The 25,043-nt window shown below is 48.1% G+C and overlaps 1 protein-coding gene across 1 annotated transcript in view; it reads right to left on the bottom strand.

Annotated features, from left to right (window-relative positions):
• The window catches only part of LOC128889317 (uncharacterized), a 257,458-nt gene that overhangs the window by 230,659 nt on the left and 1,756 nt on the right, over positions 1-25,043 (bottom strand). The window lies entirely within an intron of this gene.

Below are 25,043 nucleotides of genomic sequence, written 5' to 3'. Positions count from 1 at the left end.
TCTCTCTCTCTCTCTCTCTCTCTCTCTCTCTCTCTCTCTCTCTCTCTTTCTCTCTCTCTCTGCAGCTCTGCCTCCTTTCGCCCAGCGCATTCTCATCTTTCGACTATGCTCCACATTCGGCTCACCTCATGCACGGCTTAACGTTATAGGCGAAACGTCGCGAAGCGGGTATTCGAGATCCCGGAAACCACCTGAGCGAGGTCGTGCAACACTCTCCGAAGTAGAGGTCGGGGGAAACAAACAAATAAACGAAGAAGGAACTCGCGGAGTGAAACACGTTCCTTCGCGCGTAGAAAGATTGTGCATACGATTCCCACGCGGAAGGGTAACCGTGTTCGCGACCTGTGGGGAGTCTAGAAATTTAGCAAAGAGAGGGATTGCAATTAAAACTTAAGAGTACTCTCTTCCGTGAAAATGGTCGAAAAATCGTTTCTCTGTTTTTGCGTTTCCGTTAGAGCGCGCGACTGTTACCGGCTGGGATTTAAAGCTGCGCCAAGTTTCACGGTGTTTCGCTCGCGACGAGTGTTTCTAAATGAAATCTCGTTCGAAGCGATGTTTTCTGGTTCCACGGCGGCATTTAGCGAAAAAGAGTTTAGTAACGAGGCAAGATCACAAAAGTGCCGGGGAACGAAAGTACGGCCGAGTAATGTATTACGTTTAACTTTCGCGATGTTTTAATTGGACAAAGATGTACGTGCCGAGTAGTTCCTCGTCGAACTCGGAAGACGAGCTTCCGCCGTTTTCCGCGACTTCAAATATCTCGCGAGGCAGCGTCGTTTGATCAAAGCCGACGAAATAAGCGTCTTCTGGGATTTTCTTCCGGAGGGAGAAAATATTTAGCAAAGGAGAAACGAACGTAACGAAGGAGCGAAGAAGGGACGCGGGAAACTTAAGAAGAGTAAAAGCGTACGAGAGCTACAGTGAATAACGAGAAAATGAGATGAGGAGAAAATACGAGGGTGTCGGGCGACTCGTCGGTGGGCGGAAAACTTGAAGCATAACGAATACAAACAGCCGAAGATAAATTCCAAGAATGCTTCCGTGGAACCTTCGGACACGATCAACCGCGTCCGGCTAAACGTGCTCTCAAAATTCGACTATTCGATACTAAATATCGAGTAACAATTTGGAATTATTTGCTCCTTCACACCGATAACGTACACAGAGCGGATGAAATGAGGAAATAATATATATTTTCGTCCATATTATAATTTCAAGGTTGCTCGTTACTACGAGCGTCCTACCCGAAGAGAAGGAAAAGCTGGGCTTTCACGGACGGTGTTTAAAAAAAAAAAGGAGGATCCGGTACGTGCAGGGATTTAAAAACCGCTGGAAACGAGGCGCGAGCGATCCTCCAGTTTGCCGGTTGAATAAATCTCAGGATGTGCTCGGCCATGTGTACGCTTCCTTGGGTGGAAATAAGACCTTCGTCAACTTGCAAATCACCGTGTCTTCCATTATCCCCGGGCGTGTTTTCTCCCCGTGTCGCGAATCAAAACTTACCGCGAATCTCGTCTATATTTATAGTCGAATATTTCCTCGCAACGGAGCCGGTGGAATCGCGATAAATTACGGACAACAAAAGGGGAACACCGAATCAACGAGACGCCTTGTCAAGTGTCACCCGGTCCACTATGCGAAACTGTATATCAGAAGTAAATCCTTGTGGCGTTGTCAAGTGCGCGGCACCTACGTGTCCGGAGAAATTACGGCGTTTGATGGAGGCATGTATAACATTCTCGCGTACCGCGATTCCAGACGCACGCGTGTACGTATGTTCGCAAGACCGTACCTACGGACGCACCAACGTTCCTACGCATAGGTTTATAAACGCACGAAACATGACGTGGCATTAACTCATGCCTCGTTAAATCGTGCTGGTAACCGCGGAAACGATGGAAACGAGCGAGGGACCGCAAAAGATATACAGTGCCAAACCCTAGTATCGACGCACACCTATCCTCCTAGATAACTTTCCGCGTTGCGTTGCCCGAGAAAACTGCGTCAGCTCGTTCATCCAAGCATTTTCTCGCCGCTAACCCACGAAATCCGAAGAACGACGGACGTATCGTTGCGATTAAACCCCGTCGTTCGAGTAGCCAAGCCGGCTACAAAGTAGGCTTTTACTGCCACTAAAATAGCACTATATTCTCGCGTCTTTCTAGAACTTACGGCCCAATAAATTCCTCGGTATCGGCTGTCGCACACGAAACATCGCGCCTCCGTTATCTTCCCGTGACGTCCAACCGCGTGGAATTTATGGCCCTCCCTCGCACGGAACCACGGTAAGTACGCAATGAAAGTCACAAAATCGGATCGGCTTCAAAACTTTTAACGAGTTTAGTGTCACCGAAATTCAACCTCCTCGACTTTACAAACGAATCAAGAACTAACAAAATTGAACTTTTAACGAGGATTACCGTATGTATCCTGCTGGGTATCCTAGCAGGAGATGTGGAATAAATTCGAGGACGCGTGAATCATTGCGAATTCCAGCGATGGTAATAAAATAAGGAACGCGTGACGATCTCGATTGAAGATTCGAGAGTTTAACGGGGGTGGATGGACGCGGAGGCCCATCCTCCGATCCCTGCGACTGCGATCACCGACAAAGCGACTTCCCCTGGGGACTTTCTTGGTGCCGGTGACGAACGAATATGAAATATTGATGATCGGCGGGCGAGTAGCGTCGCGTCAACCCGTTCATTTGTTGCCGATGACGACTTCGATGTATCGACGCATAAATATGCACCGCGGCGTCGCGATCGTATTCCCGGCGCGCGACGATCGTCGGTTCGCGCCCAGATAACGTCCCGTTGCATGCACACGCTCCATATGTCCGCCGACCGACGGACGTGATCGAATTTCAAATTCATCGAAATGTTTTGGATACGCGGCCAGAATGATTCGCGAGGGGGGAGTGAAAAAAAAAAATGGAATCGGATCGGCCCGGGCGATTCGCGCGCAATCGATTCGACGGATTTTTCCGGGTCGACCGATACGATTCTCAATCGAACTAACGACGCGCCATTATATCGACAGCGTTCGTTTAAATTGCTTTTTTCCCGAAAGTCGAACAATCGGAGTCTCGGAAATCGACGTCAATCCTATGTAACGTACGCGAAGCGATAAAGAAGGCTCGATTTCGAACGAACCAATTTCAGAGGCGCGAGACACTCTTTCCATGCATTCGCTATCGCCATCGTTCGCCATGTAACGTGATATGTTCGTCGTCCAGCGAAACGGTATCATGGTCTGCAGTTCTTGCTACGGTTAACAGTAATTAGTTGGTAATCTGTAATCTTTCAGACTTAATTGCGCTCGATCGTTCATTTATCACTGATTTTTCACGGGCCGCTATAAGGTTCTGTGTGCCGTTGGCAGCACTCCGTTTAATTCAACCCAATTTTTCAAAGTGTTCCGGCCACTCTACGGGTCTGAACTGATTTCCTCTCGATCGTAGAGGAACTCGTTAAGTCGTCTATCGAAGAGGAAAAATGAAAAATAACAACGCTGCCGCCAACGACCTCGACTGCCAAGACGACGACGACGGCGGCGGCGGTGGCGGCTGCGACGAGGAGTATGGTACTAATTGAGTGAGTCGGAAACGGTTGAAAAACTTCACGGTGGAGGTGTCGCTGGTGAATCGTTAAGCTGCATTTAAGTCGTCTCGACCATTCCTCTCAGCTAATTGTTATTCGGGAAACATCCGCGATGTTGTCTTCCTCGGTTGATCGACCTGAGAATAATAATAGTCCGTAGGTGTTTTACTTCTCTATCGCGAGCATAGCAGTACACCGGCTAAATTTGCACGCTCGCGAGAACAAAGGGAAGGAGAACGTTTTATGCTCAGAAATACAGCATTCGATAATAGAATTACATCCCATTAATTTCTCGTACATAACGTCGGATACGATCGCGCCGAACCACGATAAAGCTGCATCAAGAATATTCGTGATTTACTCCAAACGCTCGTTTTCTTTTCAATTTCGACGATTTATTCGACGGTAATACCCACGAAACTTTGGAATAATAAAAACTTTCAGCGGTGGTCCATTGTCGTCCGCGAGTCCCGACTAAAACTTTCCGGATTAGGCGCGAGAAGAAACTACAGAATAGGAAGCCGTCGATGAACGGAAGTTCATCGTGCTGAAAAGACAAAACGCAGCCTTGGAATAGTCACGTCTGGCCCGTTTCTTTGGTAGTGTGTAGGAATGACTTACGACAGAAGGAATTACGGTTGTACGACTGTGTCCATTACCGAGATGTACTTTCATCTCTAATCTCTGCGAAGGCATCGCCGTTTCCACGTGTTTTTCTTTCTGTCTGCGTGAAGTCAACGTTTTGCTATTAGAATAGCATCCGCTCTTTTCCTTCGAACTCCTCGACCCTGGCACTGTTTAAACGAACCGCGATTACTTTGACGATCGGTACCAAAAATACAACAGTATATAATTCAACGGTCTCCTGAAATGCACAAGTTTCTCTACGATAAATGGACAGTAAAATGATCCGGGAACGGATATCTCGATGAGACAATACTAATGCAACGATCAAACTTTTTTTATTATTACCGTTTTTGTTGTAAAACTGTTACCATCATATTTCTGACATTTTTCTGATTAAAATTACCAAACACGACGTAATTCGCAACATATTTACTGCATATTGTCCCACCGAAATAATCCCGGTGTTGGTCGCCATTTTCGCATGTCGCTCCGTCCTCTTCTTCATTCGCTGTCCTTCTCTACACTCGAAGTTTGTTGGCAAAACATTAGAAGAAATTTTGCATTCGGCCGATAGTTTTGGAGTTAGAGCTCTGTATCACGTAGGCTGGGACACCCTGTATAACTCGTTGCGCTAAAGAGAATCTTTCTTCGACAAACGCAAACGTTACACCTTTCGCGAACCACGGAGTTGGTGAACGATCCTTGCGAGAGTCTCGAGGATAGTTTGGTCGACAGGTCCGGTCTATTGGGAGTAGTGTTTTCGGTCCTCGAATCGCTAACGGTAAGCCATCGTTCTCGATGACTCGACCGAGAGTATACTTGGACGCAAACGATGCACCTTTCCCAGCACCGCGGATCGTTTAACGACCCGGTGTCAGTCTTGCGGATAGTTTGAGAAACGCTGATCCGCTGGTCTAGTCTGTCAGAAGTGGTGCTTCAGACCTCTGAACTGTTCCGTGTGTCGATATATCGGCTCCCGATTACATCGCGCGCATGTCCACCCGCGTGCACACACGGCTAGAAGTAGCAGACATAATCACCGAGCACAAAGCCATTAGAGAATCGAGCTGTGTATGTATCGGAGCAGGAGCGAAATCGGGGAGGGGGGAAAGAGTCGCTTGTAGGTGCGCCCGAAAGGGAGAGTAAGGACCTCGATGAGGCGCCATATGGCTGCTGGGATCCTTTATCCGCAAACCTATGGGGTACGTAGCGTACAGGCACAAGTACCTGTGTATCCGTCTGTACCCCTCTGCGGACCTACCATGGGTTACCGATGCGTGCATACACGTGCACATGCACACGCACAAACACCTGAGAATTCGCTCTCGACAGCCGCAGAGCGCCGTGAATGCACGGATTACCCATTGTTAAGCGTGCGCACGCCTGTCGAACGTATCCTCTCATGCCTGCGCACGTGCCTAATTAGATAGGAAGTGATCCGCTCGTCGCGCCGAGGATCGTTCGATTTTACGCCGCACGCTCGATTATTTTTCTCATTGTTTCGTCGCGTGCAAGCCGACGCTTACCGTCGGTGAGAAATTGCACGCGTTAGGAAAAATGCGCCGAGTAAGAAAAAAATTTCATCTTGCCGCGTGTGATCGCGAGAATATTTGTAAAAAGAAATAACTAACGGCTCTCGAGTAGTTAGCGTAGGAGCCAAAAAGGTTGTCGAACGGGGTAGAAGATTTCGGATATGTTTTTTTCAATTTTCCTAGAGTGCCACTAGCTCGATGGGATAGATGCTTAAGCTCTTGCGGCCTCGGGCAAACCGTCAACAGTTGGCCTGTGCAAACACCTCGACGGGGGATAGTTTGGTCCCTTTATACTCGTTCGAAGGGGTGTCGTGCTCTCCTCGGTGTACTCGTGACACGATGCGTTACAAGATCCATAATATAAGGGTACTCGGGTCGATTCCTAACAAGCATTCGATTTACGATTTAAAAAATGTATGGCCGATCGTTGCGCAAATGTTGAACACGTAATGGACGTTTTCCTTGCTAAACAAAACGCCTGGAATTCTTTTCAGAATGTACGCATTCGTGATTTTTCGATTGAATAGCTAAACGAAGATGATCTCGTCGCGACGAGACGCAAAAATTTGTTAATTTCCTCCTAGAGCCGGACGGCACGGGTGGAAATAAGGAACGAGCGATTCGCTTGGGGGATGGTCCTCTTTATTATTCAACACCCATTACCACCACTCTCGGCTTTTCCTATTACCCCTGTCCATATTCTCACTCATCCTCTCCGCGCCATCTTCCTGCCCCTGCGAAGAGCTCCGGAAAAACGGAAAGAGGGTGGTCCCAAATGGACAGAAAAGACGAGAGAGGGGTCGCGAGAAGGGAAACCTAACGAAAACAATAAAGGCCGATTTTTTCCGGGCCGATGAACCACCCCCCTCGCGGGTTACGTCCCGTTGCGAATTCTGCTCGTTCTAGCTAAGTTTACCTTCGACTTTTTTTACCAAATCTTTGTTGTATCCTAGCAAGACGCATTTAATAGGAATACTTGAAAAAATATGAATATTTTTCCTTGTTTGGAAAGTTACAAGAAATCTGTTTTCAAGTAATAATAAACGATACGTCGAGCACGACTTACGATCCTGACTGGATCACCGTGAAATGAAAAGCTCTCGTCCGGTCCGGGACGACGAACCGTGGAAGATCGAGATCGAGGTACGCGCGGCCCATAATCGGTAAAGTTTCCTTGGTTATCGTCGTCGCAGAGATCGTTCATAAAGACGTTCTCGAGGGGTGGTCTCCCGGAATACATCCGACTAATCGGCTAATAAATAGCCGTCGAATTAGCTGTAATTGGCTTTGCCTGTAAACAGAGCACGAGCGCGCGGGTGTAGCCCATTAGCATCCCGCAGGATCCATTAACTCCTCTCCTTCTCGCCTTGCACGCGAGGTCGCATCGGCTTAAATCCTCTCTAGCCCTTCCTCGTTTCCTCTCCGTCCGTCTCTCTCTTATACGCGCAGCTTCCTCCGCGATCGTGGAACAAAGTATCCAGACGAACTCGTCGAAACGCACGAATTACCGTCAGAGGAAGTCGGCCGCGAATTAACGATGAAAAACGGCAGACAGGGAGAAGAAGAGATATCGATTAAGTCTTGGAATCGCGATGAAGCCCTTTGAGTCGCGCGCTACGCGCCGGAAAGGGTTTGATCGTTCAACGCCGACAGTCACAGACTCGTTCATTATAAAGCGAAACGTTCACGAGCAAACGACACGCATGGCGAACAGAGGCACAAAGGATAGTCGTAACTTTTCCCGTGTTTTCGAGCAGGTTTTCAAGAATCCCTATGCTAGAAGTAAATCGCATTTTCGTGGCAGCCCCGCTCGCAGTTTCGATATATTTTTGTTCTCTATCCGTGGACGCCTCCATGACCGTTCGAATCCTGGAACACGGTTGGTACCCACAGGAACGTGCGTACACGTGATGTTCGCAAGCACGAGGGAACGAACACATAGACAGGGTTACACGCGGGGAACGCACGCGTTTCGCCGTGGTCCATTAAAAATGTGTTGGTTTTATTTGGCCAACCCACCGGCCAGCTGACACTGAAGGGAGGCTTGAAAGAGAAACGAACAGGCGTCGCGGTGCTCGTTACGATAACGCTTCGACGCCGATCGCAACGCCATACGCTCTCTCGAACGACCACGAAAACGTCTCTCCACGAGACCACGCTCAATCGTTGCGGGGTCGTTGAAATATTTATTTATTTTTATTTACTTATTTATCTTGCGTTTTGATTGGAATCTATATCGATCGTATCGAATCTACGAAAGATAATAGAGGAAAAAGCAGAATGGTTGGAAAAAATTGAAGTTGCCACGTTAATCTCTATGCTCCGAAGTAAAGACTTACATAACCCCACGAGCGCAAAACATATAGACACTCTTGATCGTACCGAATCGATCCAACGAATAAGTAATTGCGATCGATGAAAGCTGGACTTGGCGACTCCGTACACAACCGTTTCACCGTTTCATAGATCCACAGCCACAGGTGTGTACGTATGTCCATACCGTTTTCCACCTATCCCAGCTAGACGGACAGGTTTACGGGCAACGAAACACTCCGATGACCAGGTCACAGGCAAACTGAATAACCGGGAGTCAATATTTAGCTGGCCATTAAACGAATGACCCATCGAAAGCACTGTGAGCGGCGCTGAGACTGGAAAAAAAAAGAAAAAAATCCGCCCCGCGTAGTTTAAACACCGTAAACATTGGAAGGTTCGATTTCTCTTTTAGAAGGCCGTGGAAACGTTTCGAGAACTTTCGAATGCATTACGGACTGTAAATCATGCAACGGTGGTTCGTCGTTTGTTTAAACTTGAGAAAGAAAAAATGAGAAAGCAGCAACGCGGCAACGAAAGAAATTATCTATTTTATTTTAATGCTCATTTTCTAAAAAAAAACCGTTGCTCTCGCTCACCGTCTACAACCGATCGAAGATCGTTTCTCGGAGAGACAAAACGTCGAAAAGTTTCGGCGGTTCGAGGAACCGTCGCGGCGAAGTCCGCGTCGACTTATCCAAATAATTTACACACGAAACGCACCTAGCGCACGAAAACATGCTCGACTTCACGCGTGCCGGCCGCCATGTGCTTGTGGCCAAAGCACCTATAAATAAAATCTCGTCCCTTTCGAAATCGTAGGTGGCGAAGGTCTGATCCTCCTCCTGTACCCGACGTTTGTTTGGATTTATTTGGGATTTCCTGCACGTGAAACCGGTGGCGTCGCGCGCGACCAGTCCGCCCCGAAGGATTTATTTCCATACGCGCGTCGCACGAGCCGTTTTCATGCACTGTCTCCGATCGGTTCGCCATCGTCTGAATTCCCTCGGGATTCCGGAAACGCGGCAAAACTTCAAAGCTAAACGCAAACCGCATACATGCTGAACGCGGTGCAGCGCAGTATTTGGCGAACGTCGTGAAACAATTGCACAGCGTAATTCTGACAAAGACTTTTATCGTAAAGAAAATGATAAATCTCATGTTAGCAAGCGTTGATGTACATTATTTTATAGAAATAATTGGACACGGTAGCGGTAATAATTAATGAAATCTGTATGAAACAAGTAACGAAGCAGAAACTGCTCCTCGGCGCGCGGTGCGCAATGCTAACCATACCGCGCCGCGGTACTCTAGCTCGTTACGTGCTCAAAGTGCGCTAGCCTAAAGCCTCGCCTCGCGCGTGTTCCACCGACCGCGTATCAATTTCCTCGATCCGCCTGTGATAGCGTTATTCCCTTATCATCGCGGTCGGGGATAGTATGAAATAAAGAAGATCGTATTTCAAAAGGACTGAATTAATGCGGAAACGCGAGTCCAAAGGATGCCCAAACTCGAACGTTTATCATTTACATTCCGCGTTATGAGACGCGAGAAGAAAATAATTAAATTCCCGGCGCATCAGGATCTTACCGTCGCGTGAATAATTCACCAGAATGCTTTTAACTGGACGAGTACTATGGAAGGACAGAAAGGGATTAGATCCTCTGAAACACATAACGGCCGCCGGTTACCCTTGTCAATAATCGCGAGGAATGCTTTTAGTTTTAAACCCAGGACGCCTAAGACTTTGGCTTGTCCGTGGGTTCCTTCGCGTCACCGTTAATGGCTACCTCGAAAGGATTTGAGTCCAGTCCCACCGTCGTCTACGTCGATAGACGTTTCTCGGTCTTTCCGCCTTCCTGTCTTCGGCCGTCTCGAATTTCCACGCGTAAGGCTGATCCTTCTGGTCGATCCTTCGTCGGACGAATGCTCGCTAAATAGACAGCGAGAAATTGCAGCCGACGTTCCGCTCGCGATCGATTTCATCGACGTGAAATCGCTTTAAATCGATCGTCGGATCGGTTAAAGAGAACCGAAAGAGTCTCGTTCTTAAATCGCTCGAAAAATCTGTTCGTTCTCCTTCGATGAAGTAGCAACCCAATTTGTGGACGACCCTAACCCACTTTCACCCTCACTCGAGGGTGTAGAAGCGCAATTTACTTGGGGAAGAACGCGATCTCCCGTCAGCGGCAATGGATTTCGCTCTCCAGTTTTCCTACCCGTAGGATTTCGCCGTAATGTGGCCGATCTAAGACGCGCGTCTAGACGTCCTATGTCAGCGTCGTCGGCCAAAAAATTTCGCCTGGCCCTGGAAACAATAATTCCCGATGAAAGAAGGGAAGCAACGGCGAGCCAAGAAGCATCCAGCCAGTTGCTTTCGTGGGTATCGCTTCGAGGAAAGCTGGGGAGAATCCACGAACCTTTCGTCAAGAGAGAAATACCCTTTCTCCGGGCGCTCGTTTCGTTCTCAGAGAAATCGGTGAACCGTCTTCTCGTTACGAACGAGAAAGAATCGTTATGCCTCGGACCGCCAGACGCTGGAAAACGGCCGCGTTTAAACCGACCACTCGTAAATAATTCCGCGATCCACGACGCGTGGACCGGATACGAACCGCGAAAGTTTTTCTCTATCGTCGTTTGAGGTATGGAAGAGGAACGTTGCCCCAGCTTTGTAAGCATTATTCGACGGGCAAAGGTTTTACGACAGCCTTAAAAGAGACCGTCGGATTCTTCGTTAATATCGATTTATGGAAGTTCTCGTTCCACTCAAACACTACTTCGCAGACTTGAATCGTTCCCTCCTTGATCTTTTCAATAATTTCCAATAATTTCACCGGGCAAAGAGTAACAAAAGATCGGTAGCTGTTGGAGCGAGATGCAAGCCGTACTCCTACCCGCGACTTTTGAAGTCCATATACAGAGATAGCAGGGTAATTGACAAGGAATTAAGAACAGGCTAGCATAACAAGGGCGTATATATAATGGTACGACTGGAAACGACGGGAAATTGGAAATTCCATCCAGCATTGTTAAGGAGCAAATATTAGAAGAAAGAAAAGATTGTCTTTCTCCGTGCACGTTGCGTCCCCGGGTACACAGTTCTTCCCTAGGCGGTTCCCTTCGCTTTCCGACGCTCCGAGAACCGTCGCCGTCGAGACGACCCTCGTCCTTCGCTTTACCGAGACGAGTTTATCTAGGCGTCACGGCCAAATCGGATTTCATGGGCGGGAGGTGCTGAATGTTAAATTAGAAGAACCCTCTGCATGCATCACCTGCATGCCGAGGAAAGGTAAGTAAGGAGAAAAGGTAAAGGAGACGGAGAAGGATGCAAAAGAGGGTTCCGTGGCTCGATTCGTCGCGTTCCGTAAAAGTTTCAGAAGGTTTCAATCTTGTAACGTTTCATATTTTCGTTACAATATTCGCAGTGCTCGATTAAATTCGAAAGAATGCAAGACAATTACGCGAGGCGGTATTGTATTCGTGAATAACTGGTTCTCGCAATAACAGCGAATCACCAGCGGCGTTAATTAACTCTGATCACCGAGAAGAATAGGTTCACGTCTGCGGAATGGACAACAGTATTTATTATGATAAGGATCGATTGTCTGTGTTGCGATCGTGAAACGGCAGGCGGGGAGGAAAGACAGGAACTGTTTTACCAGAAGGATCGTGGAAAAGTGGAAAGGGCCCGCTCGAGAGTTTTCCTCCTGTATCCGGCGGCAAGTGGTTACTGCGTCGCCGGGGCCCGTTCGTCGGCCACGATGCGACGCTCTACACGTTCACGTGAATAAGAGAAATGCGCAATCTTACCCGGTACTCACCGAGTAACCACTACCACCTCGGAAAGCGCCAGAAAAACTTTAATGGATCTGTTTTTAAGGACCCTCCCCAACCCCGCGGCGCACGAGTTGCCCGACCTCTTCACCGTGCAAAAACCCCCTCGAGTCAATGCTTCAGCCGAGGCAAGAGTAGAACGTAAAAAGGAGAAGGACGAAGAGAGCGAAGTAGAACGCGAGCAACCAGCAACGAATAAAGCACGAGACAGATAATCGTGCCATTTAACAGCGGTGCTCATCCGACCTCGTCACTCGTCAACCGCCACACCTCCACAGCGTCCGTAATTAAAAACCGAAAAACCAAAGAAATACCACCGGCCACTTCCGCTTAAATCTCCTAACAAAAACTTCTCCCTCGGTACCGAGGTAAATCTCTAGCTACGAGTTTTTGAGCAACACCGAATGTTGAGTTCGGGGGCGCAACGAGGCGCACCGATTGGAAGAACGCGAATCAACGCGACTGTTTCTGATAACGGGAGCAGAAACGTTTCCCCGAACGGGAACGGCAAGACAGTTTCCAACGATAAGGTTTGGGCCAAAGTCTCCCCACTTCGAAGATTGCCGAAGGTAAAGTTTGAGGTTGGCCGAATTGGGAGAAGCTTGCCAAAACTTCCGCGAGGTATGTATACATAGGTATTCGATGTATATATACCGGGGAGCGTCTAGGGGGCATTAATCATCCTGTCCCAAAGGCGGCTGGTTGCAATTTCCCAATGAACGTCAGTTCAACAGATTTTTCATCTTCTCTGACGGCGACGGCGAAGGCGCGCTGCGGCGCTGTACTGCATGCGAGCATACCACGCATACTTTTTGTTCCCCGACGCGGTCGTGCTCGTTCTCGCGTATTTTCTCTCGTCTTCGGCTCTTTGTTTTCTTCCCCGTTCCGTGGCCCGTCCCGAAACCGCCACGCGCGTTTATCCCCGTCCTACGAACCCGAAAGACGGCGAACGCTCTCGCGGGGTTGTCGTAGCAGACGAAACGAGGATCAACCCCTAAAAAACCTTCGACCATTTAACATCGATCAATTAGTGGTGTCAATGATGCTTTCTGTAATTTGTGTTTGACTCTCTTCGCTCGCAACACTATTCCGTGGCATCCTTCGGGTTTGGTGCCCTGTCCCCTGTCTCTCGACCAGTCTTCGTGGCCGTCTTCTTCGGCACAATTTCAACGGCTACAGAATGGTTAACTCGTAAATGCTCGCCCACGGGCCAACCAGCAATTGGGATCCCAAGAATAATATCGTGCAGTAAAGTATGGGAAATACAAGTCGTCGATCGAGGAGTGCCGTCCTTTCGTAAAAATAATGGCCGGCTTTGTTTCGCGGGTGTCCATCGCCGCGAATTATTCTTATTGGTCGATTAACAGCCGTGGCATCGATCGACGTAAATTCTCAACGACCGTACGCAAACATCGCCCTTCCTCTTCCTTTCCACCGAAACTCCCCTACCGAAGGATGGATATCGCCGCGATACCGTTCCCCCAGGTGGAAACCTATGCGAACCGTCCGGGGATATATATCGTCGCGATGCAAGTCATTTATTGCTCGTATCTTATCGGAAACGCTCTCTTCTTCGACCGCGCCGCGCCGGGTGATTTCGGTAGAACTGACGGCGAATACAAACGACACGCGTGAGGTATTAATCCTTTCGGTCACGACGCCCCTTCTAATGGACGACTGTTTTCGACGCAAGCATTTACAACACAGTTTTACGCGATGTCTCGAGATCGACGGGATCGCGCGAAAAGGCATTGGAATTTGTTGGTTCAACGTCCTGAATCTTTTAAACGAATTCCAAGTCGAGAAGACGACGAATTATATCTGATTAAAGCACGCGGCTACCTTCCAGCTGGCAAAAAAGTTCCAAGTTAAGAGAGATTTTTACATTTTCACCCTCTTCCCTACGTACAATTGCGATTACTTTAACGATATTCCATGGTATTTTCTCCTCGATCCGCGAAAATCCCCGGCCCAACCAAAAGTTCCGATGCACCTCGTTAATTTAAGAGCATTTCCGCATTTCGAGAAAAACTTCACAGACAAGGTAAACATTTGATCGGCGAAACCGCGCGCTAATGAAAGCCAATAAAACTGAAACGGAATTAAAACGTTTTCCATGGCGATTCACGCAATTAGGATGAAACGCTGTCCCCCGGTTGTAGGACGACATAATTAACGTAAATGTTTGTCACGCGTCGGTGTGCACGGAAACTTCCGGTGTCTCGAATTAAAACGAACCGCGCGCGAAAGAATTTAAACGACGAAAGCTCCCCCGATACGCTCCGAGCTTCCGGGAAAATAGCCGCGCTCTTTGTTTCAGTCGCATCGATTTCCGCGTTGAAGCCGATGCTTTAAAAGATAAAGGCCAGTATGCCAGTCAGTGAACAAAACAGTGATGCATTATCTGTAGGAGACTGGAAGTTGCGTTAACGAGGGCGGTTATTTTTGTCTGCTCAAAAAACTCGCTATTAATTAATAGAATTGCATTTTTCCTTTTCAGCGACGGACAGATTAACGCTCCATTTCAAAGGTAAAATTAACAACCTAAATGTAATGGATACGCGTTGTTAAGGTTCCATCATGATGATGATGATGATTATAATGATATTTGAGAACTTAAACGGACCTGGTGCACATGCTACTATTAACCGTGCGTTACCTTTTATCGAATAAATCAATTTGATTGGATCGTACAATTTAATCAACTAAATGTAATCACATGCAAAATGTAATTGCACGATACCAACACGGATTCTATTACCGAGACCAATTAAGTGCGATTTAATTATCGCATACGTGATGTGATAATTAATATAAGAAGCGTATTGTTCGCGGTACGAAACAATACCCTACGTTGTACGTGCTTTAATAATCGATTGTTTATCCGCATCTTTTTCTAATTTTTCTCGTCTCTGTCGTGCATCGTGTTTCAAAGTGACGGGAGAAATGAGAGACACGTTTCGTTATAGACGTTTCGAGTAAAGTATATCCTGACGGTTGCGCGAATGGAAACACGAAGGAACGAAGACAGGATGTTTAGATTGCGAGCCTGGCCTTTATTACTTGCCAGGTCAGAGGCTCTCAGAACGGTTTCGTACGAAGTCGGTGACGTGGGCAGCGTCGTTCGCACAGCTCACAACTTCTGACGATGTAATCTTTAGGTGATTAGAAAATTAGAAAGAATCTGGGACTGTGCGTACGTCGGAAAAATGGACAATTATTTTTGGACAATATTGGATTCAAATTTACTACACTTTCTCGTTCTTGCTAGCCTTCCGTGATATGAACGCCTGCGTTGCGCTATTTATTAAATAAAACGCTATTGCTATTTATTAAATAACCAACTTCGATAGTTGGTAGCTGAACGTTATCGAGAGACGATGCTCGGAATCATAAATACAGTAGTGTGTACGAGACTTCAATAAACCCTCTCTTAGCGAGATTCAACCCCTAGCTACGACCTTCTCCGCTTTCAATAAGGCAAGTCCTTTCGACTAGGTTGGTTTTCCCAGGGAAAACGGATATGTATCGGTGTATATTGGCTACCGGAGTATCCGGAGTGGCTTTCGACGTCGTGTCGAGAGGACCTCTATAGATCCCCTCAATGAATATATTTCTTCGAACCACGGTGTATCGGTTGCTCCAACGCAACGTATAAATTCCACTGGCGTTATTACAGCGTCGCTCGATGCTTAACGCTTTTTCACATTTGCATTCGCACGCCTTGCGATACGAGATACATTTTCAACAAACTTTCGCCAATTGAATCGCTCGGATGAGAAACGTTGCAGCTTACAACGCGGGAAGGAACCGTGAAACGTTTTAATTAATGACTAAGAACTAGAAGGCGTCATCGATCGGTGGATCGAGGACGCTTGATAAGCCTGACGATTACAGAGAATGTTTGGTTGAGAGAAACAGGGAACGCGATGATTACAATCTTATTTGTGTTCTACGTTTCAGGGTGTAGACGCGGAAAAGCGTATTGTTTCCGACGGTGGGGCGATCAATATTTAAGGCCTTTAAAATCAGAATGGAGATGAGTACATAATAAAGGTAGGGTCTGCGTAAACAGCGCACGCGTTCCCATACATATGCACGCTGGTTTTCCTTGGCGTTCAGGAAAACGCTCAGGGAGAACGTGGAAGGAGGAGGCACGACGCGGAAGAGAAAGAGCCGGAGAGGAAATATCTGCTCAGCCATGGCACGACCAAATAATAAAAATGGGAATCCGGAATTGGGATCTGAATCGAGTCTCGCTTACAAGGAGAATTCCCCAGGTAGAGCTCCGACTTTTTAACAAGCTTCCGCACAGCGACGGTACTCGGAACACCGTAGTCAATGATACGCAGTTTCAAAAGGATACATTTCTCAAGATACTTAACGTTAAAGTTTAGGTGTGCATTATCTCTCGAGGTACGCGTCTATTTGACAGTTCCGGGCGTATCGTAGCTACTAAGGTTGTACAGAAATACGTTTAAAAAGTCAGCATTTCGTCTATGGGATTCGCTTTGTTAGTTGCGCGAAATAAATTATAGAGAAAAGGTTGCAGAATCCCAGAACGGAGCGACGCGTAGAAAGAGTTTGCCGTGTTAACTCGAGCATTAAGACGCCAGAAGATCACTGGCCGTATAAATAACCCGACGGCACCGTACGATGATAGTATAAACGATGACGAGGATGACTGCGGATGATAAAAACTGCGCGCGTCCTCGAGCACGCGTTCGTTTTCAATTCCTGAATGGGGCGACTGTCTTATTCATTCGTTCGCGCTATAGAAAGTAGAAAACTCCGAAGCGAATTCCCGAATCTCGTCTCTGTTCCGCCTTCCGTAGTTTTTCTCTCGCTTCCTCGGTCCCTCGATTTACCGACCATTCTCCTCGGACGAATTTATTCTGAGATCACCGACTAAAACCAAAGTTTGTAAACCACTCGTACGGTGATCGCGTATAATTAGGCATTGTCTACGCGGAGTACACCGAGCCAGACCAAGTGCAAATTCTCTCTGAATGTAGTCGCGAGTGTGCCGTAGACACAGCCATAAAGGGCAGCGTCTGCGGTAACGAACGCTTCGCTATATACATACACCACTCGATCCTACCCGAGGGAACTTATATTCTTTTCTTTCGCGTCCTTTTACGGTCGAGTCGCGAGAATCGCGCGTGTCGGGAACACCTTTTCCGGAAGGTATTGTTAGGTATCGCTGTAGAATACCAAACAAAGTATTTGTAACGACTGTATAAGCGTATAAATTTTAGTCGTCGGACTAATGCGAACAATTTACAAACCGCACGAGATCGACGCCGAGGGATTAATTCGAGTTTTGGTCGGCTCATCGAACTCGGGGGTATCATTTCAACGAACGTTTTGCTCGCAGTTGCCGCGCTCTGTCGACGTTCCAGCGCGTCAAATCCATCCAACGGAATTTCGGAAGACATTCAATATTGACTCGGTAAATAGTTTATTCCCGCAGACGGCGCTGGTTACCAGCACCGCGAGCCGGTATCGTCTTGCCCGCGCGCATACATTAGGGAGAGCTGCAAATTGGCATCGTTTCTGGTCTATTATTAACGGAAACATCGAACGACAGCGTGCAAATATACGATTCGGCTTTCAATGAGGGGTTGCATAAAAGCATCGTTACGGCAACAGGCGTTCATCGATTTACCGTGTAATTACTTCTCTCTTTATCGCTCTCTCTTTCTCTCTCTCTCTCTCTCGATCGAGAAACCGAACCCTCCATCTTCTTATCTAAACTTCGATTTCGTTCAATTCGATACACCCCATGGAAAGAACATTGTAACGAATGCCATCCCTTGGTTCGGTTAACAGGGATCCCCTTTGAGCAACCATTATATTTCGCGGATCGGATTATTTTTGTACACGAAAAGTAGATAAACGTAAGGAAATATATTTAGAGCACGTGCGACAAGTGTTTACGAGAGATTGCTTAACGGATCGTGGGACTGTTTACGGAAGGAATTTCGAGGAAGATGTTGTCGATGAACTCACCAGCGAGTTTGAGTACATATCTGTACCTTAGAGGCAAACTATGTCGAGTCACAATTTTAGAAATTGGATGAATCCAAAGTTGCACGGAATTCGCACGGTCGGGAAGCACGTCCCTGGGAGCGCGTGTCGGCATCAATCTTTCGGTTCCGCAAAACGATTCTCGGAGCGATTTTACAGCTCGTAGCGAGCGAAATGCGGGAACCGTTCCCCTAGGGAACCTAAGCGCCACGTGACCTCGCAACGCGTGCAAATGAAATTCGAGCGGGGAAGTGCTGGCCACCCTTCGACATGCTTCGGAACACTGTCTATGTCTCCGGGGGTAGAACCGATGGTCCTCGAGGTAAACGAGCTCCGGTGACCTTGACAGCGTCCATTGATTCGCCCGACACCGGCTGGGGAGGCCTGGTACCGGTACCAGGGACCAGGGACACGCAGCGAGCGAATCAACGTTTCATCTCTCGTTTCTGAGCGATCGAACTTGCACGCTGACAGACAGTATAAATTGAAAATTCACCGAAAACGCGAGGAATATTTCAGATTGGCGGAGAGTATTGATTTTCAAGCCCGATGTCACCGGTGTAACGGGCGAAACACGCGTGTAAAGTCGTAGCTCACAGGCGAGGCACCGTCGATATTTACGGGACGCGGCTACATTGATTTTGGATTGCGCAGGTGAGCACGTAACTGCGTAAATAATGAGACTCGCCCACGCAGAACGATGTTTTATTCATCGCTGACCGGCCCGAGCTATGGGGCAGGATGCAAAATTTTTAATTCCCCATAAAATCCCGCGATCGTCCGGAAGCAATAGCGCTCCACGGGCTTAACCGGACGCTCGATACTCGACCCGTATCGCCGAGGCGAGAGTTTATCTGCTAACAAGACAGTAAGACGAAGCTTCTTAACCTACAATCACGATTCTCATGACGCGCGCCAATCGGGACTTAATCGCAATTGCAATATCTTCGTCGAAGCGATAGTTCGATGTTCATTGTCGCGATTCTTCTCGTGCTTCTCGTTCGCCTCCTCAACCTCGAAACGTGTAATATCGAAACAGCTTTACGGATCCTCGAAAAAAAGATAAATCCGCGCAGGAGGAAATTGCCCGACGATCGACAGCACTTGACAACGATTGATATCGTGCCGAGGCCATCGGAACTCGCGTTGTTTTTCTCCTCCCCACGATCCGGCACGATTGCGATTACTTTTCAAATATCGCTCTGCGATCCGCTGTTAAATTCGTCGGCGCTAACGAATAGCAGCGACAAATAACAAATCGCAATTTCTGTAGAAACGGAGAAACCGTGTTACGCAGCAACGTAGGACCTACTGTTTCGGTCCTCTCGTGTTTCAGCCATCGGCATCGGTTCTTTTTGGTCATGCGCACGTGACGAGGATTTCAGTAGCGTGACAAAAGCGACAGCTTCGTAAAACCGGCGCCTGTTCGCTCACGTAACAAAATCGCGTGCTCGATGGAGCCAACTCGCCCCTCTGTCGTGTTCCGTTCGTACACGCGCTCCAAACATTTCCAGCCACGTGACCAATTTCACGAACGAATAGAGAGACTCGTGCCTTCCCTGTGTCCCTAGGAGGTCCTACAAAGGTGAAGCGTGTTTTGTCAGACGGTCGGTATTCGATGCAATTAGCGAACCGGAGGAACAACGAGGCGCACCCGGAGCGCGGAGAAGAGATTGCGCTAGCAAATTTCAAGCGGAAAGATCGCGGGAGTCTCCAGGGCACACGCCTAGCGCGCGAAAGAGCCGTTCGATCGATCGACTCCACCCTTCGGGGGAGAAAAATTCGAATTATGTTATTCTTCGAGCAAATTAAACGAGATCAAAGGAATCGAAACGGCCCGGTAATTTGGCAGCAATTTAAACAACCCTTGGCCTCGAGACCTTTGGCCAGCTTATCTCTGTTATTCAACTTATATTCAGTTAACCCCTCGTTTAATAAGGACCGTACTACACAGAAGAATATCGCGCTATTGGAGGATGCAACGCGTTCAGGCAGTTCGAGAGAGGAGGTTATCGAGGGAGCGAAAATCGACCACGTCCTCGGTAGGGGTAAAATCGCGTCTACAACTCGACAAACGATACACCGAATGGTAATGATTCCCTCACGGCTCGTAACGGTTTGCTCGGGCCTGACTGCATTTCCTGCTTGTTTCACGAAACGATCCAGACGCATAACTTCCGTTCTCTCTTCCGACCGCAAGGTCAGAGGTGAACGTCGTGCATAACGTCGACGTCGCTCGACTCGGACTAACTTTCGACATTATTCGCGTTTCTGGCCACGGCTCTGTATGGCCGACCATTATTATTCCCCTTCCTCGGGGCTACCCAACAATCCGCCGTTCCCGGTTTTTGCTCTATCCTCGAACAAATCGCCCCGGGAACGACGAGATTCGATACCACGGGCAGCCGATGCTAATCGCAAACTCGAGCGACATTGCCGCATAATTTCCACGGGTCGAGGAGTTCTCGGAGACCTCGACAACTTCTTTTTTGTTTCACCGGTGGAATTAAGGGGAAGACAAATGCGCGTTCGATTTTACGCTAGTCCGACCCGTAAAGTTTCTCAGGATAGAAGATAAATCGGTAGAATCGAGTTTCGTACGGCTAGCGTTTCCCGGCGTCGATACAAGGCGGAAGGCACGAATGGCAACCCTTTCAGGAAAAAGAATCGCCAACGGAGCCTTATCGGCGGGCGGCGAGCGGAAAGTGGCTCTTAAGGAGCCTACAGAACAGAGAAGTCGTACACTTCCATTGATCGTAAGCCGTAAGTGGAGCCTCGGGCAAGAACGATCGTCACTATGTATTGGTTTTCCCGCGAACAACCTGGCTCGATCCGTCGACATCGCGATTTTACAAGCTCGACAGAAATTACATATCCGGAGTGACGCGTGATTCGTCACCGTAGAGTTAGACCGCTACCGGTAAGGATTTAGGTCCCAATGACGAGAAAGAGGAAACGGAGAACGCGCGCGTGGAAAAGGGAGACGGTGAACCGGTCATCAAAGAGAGGCCAAGACGCGTTCCACCTCGAAGGAGCGATGAACGGCTCGTTGGCGAACACTCGGTCCATCGTCGAGAGGTCCATAATGCACGGTAACACTCTCTTCAGAAAGGCCGAGCGCCTTATTCACGTGGAGCCTCCATGAAAGCTCATAATATCCAGTCGCGACAAGAGCGCTTGCGCTTGCGCGCGCGATCACGAGAAGTCCAGACTCGCTCTCTCGCTTCTCTTCCGCGGCCATAATTACGAGACGTTAATTACGCAATGAATGCACCCGCGGCATAGGAGAGCCGCGTCACTCGAGAGCGGTGAGCTTTCAAGGGTAACGCACCAGCCACTCAGGTACACCAGATGGTGTCGATTCGTTCGAGTTCGCACTTTTATCCTCGCGCAAGTGTTATTCCGCCTCGCGTTCGAGTGCAACAAGAAGAACTGCATCTGCCTAATCGCCCGTGACGGGAGCAAACTCGTCAATTTCGAGCTACGGTATCAACGGTCCGTGGTTCGCTTCTTTCCCGTATCCGTCGATACTTGATTCCGGAGAAAGGACAACAAACTCCCATAAAACGACGCTAACAACGGGCATTGAGATATCGCGACGCCACTTGATGCTCAACGCGGCGAGATAGCGACACGGCTGTAACAATGATTACGCGCATCTATCCGCTAGGCTTCCACGGCTTCTTAATTAGCAACGAGCCTATCCTCGGGTACTTTTTTTCCCCCCGAAACCGCGAATCGATGATTCGCAAAGTAGCTAGAGGTCGACGGCCTGGCAGCTCGCACAGATTCGAAGGAAGAAATTCCTCTCGACGACGCTCGATCGAGCACCACCCAATATTCCGCGATGCCTATGCCTTCGCCTTCGGCTAACTCTAGAATTTACGGTATTTCTCTTTCGCCTGTTTTCTCATTCCCGACGACTATTTCGCTCTAGTTACCGCTTTCCATCAACCGGATGCGCTTGCCTATACCGTTCGCAAAACTCTCTTCCGCAACGCGGTAACATCGAGCCGAGTATTTAATCGAACGAAGGGAGCACGGCTGACGTACATACACGGAGAGAGGCAGAGAAACCGTGGCTAGAAATCGAAATTAATCTCGACAGCCGAACGAGCAACGGCGTGTAGTTCGAGGCGAAGTTATCGATAGCAACGGATGAATTTAATGACGCGAGAGAAGCGTACGTGACTCGATAATTACAGCCGTTGCTGAATAATCGTGGGATTCGAGCGAGCCAAGGATTTGGAATCGAATTAACGGTCACCGATGAGTTTCGCCGGCGCGGCGTCAACATGACGTGCCAAATCGCGCGTTTCTGCGGTCCATCTCGCTTTTCAAAATTTCCTCTGCTACTTTATCGAAATTTAGGTAGTAAGGAGTAACGAAAAACTGTTTGTTCTGTAGAAACGGTATGATACGATATAATAAATAATAACACAAATGGTGGAGAACATCGCGGTTCAAATTTTGTACCGAGGAGATCCGGAAGGAACGTCGACCTTGCAAATTTATTACCGATGCATGATTTATCGGGCAAATCGGCAATTAAATAGCAGTTTATATTAAGCCAGCCTGCGAAATCCATAAAGGGTTATTACCGCTGGAGATAAACCAACGGGAGGGAGCCCAGGGATACGTCTACAAACGCATAGGACGAACCATCGCTCGCAATTAAATTAAGCCAAATTACGCGCAGGAAAATGAATAATTATCGGGTCTGGAGATACGAGAGACATCGACCGTCTACCCTCCGTGCAATACTATATCGCACAATAACTTCCGCACGCGAAATTGAACGGGCCAACCTAAAATTATTCTACTCTCTGATTCCTGCCCTGCCTTTCTGTGGCTATTGTGACGGACATTGAATAGAGCCCGGAGAAAATTTAGATATGTTACGAGGGAATCCATATCCACGAACCTGTTATATTCGAAAAGTTACACAATGAACGTACTCCGTATCGCGTCTTCGATATGGGTCCACTGTATCGGAATCACTGCGCCCTAGTCGAGTCTGTTCCCATGTCTGTCGCTCACAATTTTAGCCGTCGAGTCCGTCCACATCTAAATAGATAAATGAAAAGAGTATAGCCAAGATTTTATCGAAATCTTTTCTCCGGATCGTGCGCAGTTAAGTATTACCGGTGGTGCCGAGGTGAATACGAAACTCGGGACAAAAGTCTGTTCGGAAGGAAACCTCCATTTATACCAGATGCCATTCGAAAGAGACAAACTGCTAGAAGCAAGAGCATGAAAACGCATACGCGCACCTACCCACGACTCCAAGTTTTACGAGCGTCCGTGAACCCCAACGGGAAGCTTTGTGGATAGGTCACGAACATCGGTGGAGCGGCGCACGGATCGTGAACCCGAGACAGGTCGACAGCTGTAGCGACGATCGTAACACCATATCGAATCTCGGAGGGGTAAAAGTGACACGGCTAGCGAGAAGTTGCTCTCGTCGTCGCGCACTGCTTTCTACACGGGAAAATCAGCGTGCGTTTAGCTTGCTTGTAACGACCAATCGGCTGGCCGAGACAGGGTCGAAATATCCTGTACCAAATGGCTCGAACCAACGCCATCGCTTAGCCGACCATCGATAAACCCCATGAGCCAAAGTCAATAGCTAATATTGCCCGTTTAGATCGAGCTGGACGAGCCCAGAGAATGCTTCTCGTTCAAAATGAAACTCCCTGCCACCCTCCTCGTCGTCTAATTCTCCGTCCCTCTCTAGCGATCTTCCCTCTACTCGTCTACCTGCTCCGCCGAATGTTATTCGATCGTTGGTCTCTCTTTCGCTATTAGAACGCGTCACCGAGCTCCCTCTCGGCCACGGTAATTATTTATAAACACCTGTGCCATTGACGCGACCGAACTAATATTGTTTTACACGTAATGGAGTTCGAGCGCGGACAGGACGAAAGAACACCCCCGTCTCTCTGCGTTTGGTTCAACGATCGCGCATTCGCCCTTCAAACTTACAATTAACTATTTATGCGACCAACAGTTCAATTATAGTCGTATTAAAGTTCCTTAATTTGACGAAACAGTAAACTATTTCAAAGCGAAATCACATCGTGTTATTTCCCTCGGAAACTCCGTTGGGAGCTCGGTTTGCAGAAAAGGACGTAAAAATTCTAATTCCAGGACGCGTCTGGCCGGTCCTCTTTGAAAATATGCACTTTGTCTGGACGCGAAGGCGCGAAGAGGGAATTCTGTTTTTCTTGCCCTCTCATCTCTCATGCACTTATCTCTCGACGGGCTGGAGGAAGCGACTACAAGACGAGTCGTCTCCGTTTCGTCTCGAGCCTCCTCCCATCGGTGAAATACACACGTGCGTACATACACACAGGCGCGTTCTTAGATAAATTGTTACCCGAATTGGCATTTCAATTATACCGTTTTTTGGTACTTGTACTTCTCATCGCACGAGCCAAGAAATTAAACGCCGTTCTATACGAATTTAAAACGCTACATTTTTCAAAACTTTCCAACCATCTTTTTATTCTTTCTAAATGTCCACCTAGACAGAATCTCGCGCACCCATAGACGGGGCTCTCTCGCTCGTTACTTTCGAGAAAGAAGTCTCACGAAAACGAGCTGAGACAGCCAATTGGGACTAAGAGGTGGCACCTCGTTGAAATTAGAGTAAGATTTTTCCTTGGGGAGGAGAGAGTTCGCGTACACCATCGTCAACTTGCTTAACGACCGGATTTCCCTCGCGGTGTTTTTGTTCGTTTACAGTTCCCAGCCGTTCGCTTTATTGTCTCTGTCATCGAATAATTACATACTCGGATATTAATCGCCGCCCTACTGGTATTGTTCTCGATGTATCTCTCTGTAAAAATCGCGTTCGAGATATGGAACAACCGCGGAGAGACCGACGAGGGGACAGAGAGTGCGGCCGCACGGGAGCGCGACAATAGCGGAAATAGCTACTGATTCGAAATCCCTTGCGCACTCCACATTAATTCTCGCTACTCAGCGGTTCCCTCCTGAGAAGGAAAAACGACGACCGATCGAAGGGCAGAGGGGACACAGAAGAACAGAGAAACAGATACGGTGAATGAGGAAAGACGAGTGTGGAAGATAACGTACGAGA

This window comes from Hylaeus anthracinus, unplaced genomic scaffold (genome assembly GCF_026225885.1).
Source record: "Hylaeus anthracinus isolate JK02 unplaced genomic scaffold, UHH_iyHylAnth1.0_haploid 11997, whole genome shotgun sequence".
Taxonomy (NCBI): domain Eukaryota; kingdom Metazoa; phylum Arthropoda; class Insecta; order Hymenoptera; family Colletidae; genus Hylaeus; species Hylaeus anthracinus.
Note: the sequence above shows the minus strand (reverse complement) of the source record. Positions and strands in the feature narration are given on the sequence as shown.